Genomic DNA, 2,448 nt, shown 5'->3' on the forward strand with positions numbered 1-2,448 from the left:
GCAGTTGCTAGATGTCTGACTTCCCCCAGCGTCACATCTTGGTCAGAATCAAGGATCTGAGCTCCGAATCTCTCTGGAACAAGTATTTTATGTAGCTACCTTCAGAATTATGCTGAAAGTACCATTTGCAAGTGACATCTCCAGGAACAATCAGATAGTGTTCTATTGTTGACCATAAATAATAACAGTGGAAACACTGGCTCTGGTCTATTCCTTAAACACTCAGAATTAAGACAACGCATTAGACTGGAAACAGTCATTCACTATAATCCCATTATGAATTTATCAGGCTCTACCTTAAGAAAAGTACTTTCTTGCCTTCAATATCTTTATTGCAAGAATTCCAGAATCTTACACCTCTGACAGTTAATCATCTTTTCATTGGCAGTACAATGGCTTTAACCTGCCAGAGGGGAGATTGAGAGGAGGTCTGAGGCAGAAGCTCCTCCCCATGAGGGTGCTGAGGCGCTGGCACAGGGTGCCCAGAGAAGCTGTGGCTGCCCCATCCCTGGCAGTGTTTAAGGCCAGGTTGGACACAGGGGCTTGGAGCAACCTGCTCTAGTGGAAGGTGTCCCTGTCTATGGCAGGGGGTTGGAACTGGATGAGCTTTAAGGTCCCTTCCAACACAAACCATTCCATGGTTCTGTGATTATTCGTGATCTGCTCATTTTATCAAAGCACCGGGCCTTGACCTTGCAGCTGATACACATGAAATAGCTTTGTAGGCAAAAGTAACATCTTTTATTAGGTCAACTGACATAACTGCAGTGAGACAAACACGATTTTAGGTCCCAAAACACTGCAGGCCTGAAATAGAAGCAGAAAAAAACAAGTTTACAGTTTAGAAGCAGTTGTTCTGAATAAAAGTTAATGATGTCAAGCAATTTGAGGAAAAGGCATCCACAAAATACCAGGGATCCAAATAAGGTGTGAGATGATTAAGCCATAGGATACCGTATCGGACGAAAGAGATGCTATTAACTGCAAAGCTAAAACATTCTATAGGCTTCTATGGACATTGTGTTATTTAGGGAATGTCCTGCCTAATAGTGCTCCAAACCCAGAGTGTATGGAACAGCCCCCCAGCACACCCGCTGTGCACCCAGGGTGCTTCCCGATGCTCTGGGTCAGCGGTTGGCTGTGTGGCTGGAGCAGGTTTTAGGAATACTCCTTCAAGAACACCTTCCTCAAGATCTGGGTGGTTAAATTCCAGATTAGATGCTGTAACAGCTAGAAAGCTGAAGGGACAATGCTTTGTAGTCAGTGAGAAATGATAGAGGCACTGCAAAAACTGGAACAGAACCAGTGTCTGTCTCCTCCTCCAAGCCCAGGGCAAATTACCTGCTGGAACAGTCCAGCCTCCACGTTCACCTCTGGGCAGGGGCAAGCCCTCCACAGCACTTGTGTGCTGCACACCCAGCCTTCAGCACCAGATCACAGAGCAAGAATCGGCTCTGCAGGCTCCAAAGCTGCAAAGAGGAGGAACAAGATGCCACACACTGAGGTATCTGAGTTACTAAGGCTTTTACAATTACTTTACAAACCTGTGCAGGACAAGGAATCTTTGAGTGTGCCTTTTAATGCTTCCGTAGACTGATTTTACACAAAGGAAGAACAAAGGCAAAAAATTGTTTGGATGATATAAGCTCTATTAGACAAGCTAATCTTTAAAAACATATACTTTACACTTCACATCACATTGAGCTGAAAAGCCACCCAGAGCTGTGGCTAATTCTGCCTTCACCTAACACCTCTCAAGGCAGCCCTGGTTTTAGAAGCATCTGAAACAACTAAAGCCCATTTTCCACAAGGTGTACATGTGGTGAGGGGTTTTCACTTCAGGAAGCAGTCCAGATGGAGTTAACTCACTTTAAAAAGCACTACTTTATACGAGTGAACTGCAGAGCAGGAGGCCCTTCAGAAACCTACTGGCATTTTATGACTTTGTGCCTATGGACAGAGAATAAAGTGTTCAAGAAGTCCCTCCTAAAGGATCAGAAGATATTGGTCCAAATGGATTCACTCTTCAGCCTCTGCATATTCATTTCTCTGAACAGCTTCACTGAAAGGAGTAAAAAAGATCATTTAGTTCCCTTACTTTTCCTGTCATAAGTTTAGGGAAGCAAAAAACTACTCCTGGATGCATTTTAAACAATGAAATTGGGATAGAAGATGAGGAGGGGGGATGAAAAGGAAGGCTTCAAGGCAAAGGAACCCCAACACTTCATTACACCCTCACACACCTCCCAAAGGCACCATAACGAGGACTGACATTTCCACCCGCCTTAATGACTAAGTTAGGCAAAGGAAGAGCTCGCCAAAGGGTTATTTATAGCGGGGGCAGCGAGGGGGGTCCCGGGGGGAACAGGTGCCGCGGCAGCGCGCATGACCCCGGCGGCGGAGCGCGGCTCCAAATACACCGTGTGGGGCTCATGATAGTCACAGGGC

This window comes from Nestor notabilis, unplaced genomic scaffold, assembly GCF_000696875.1.
Source record: "Nestor notabilis isolate BGI_N333 unplaced genomic scaffold, ASM69687v1 scaffold17021, whole genome shotgun sequence".
Lineage (NCBI taxonomy): Eukaryota > Metazoa > Chordata > Aves > Psittaciformes > Psittacidae > Nestor > Nestor notabilis.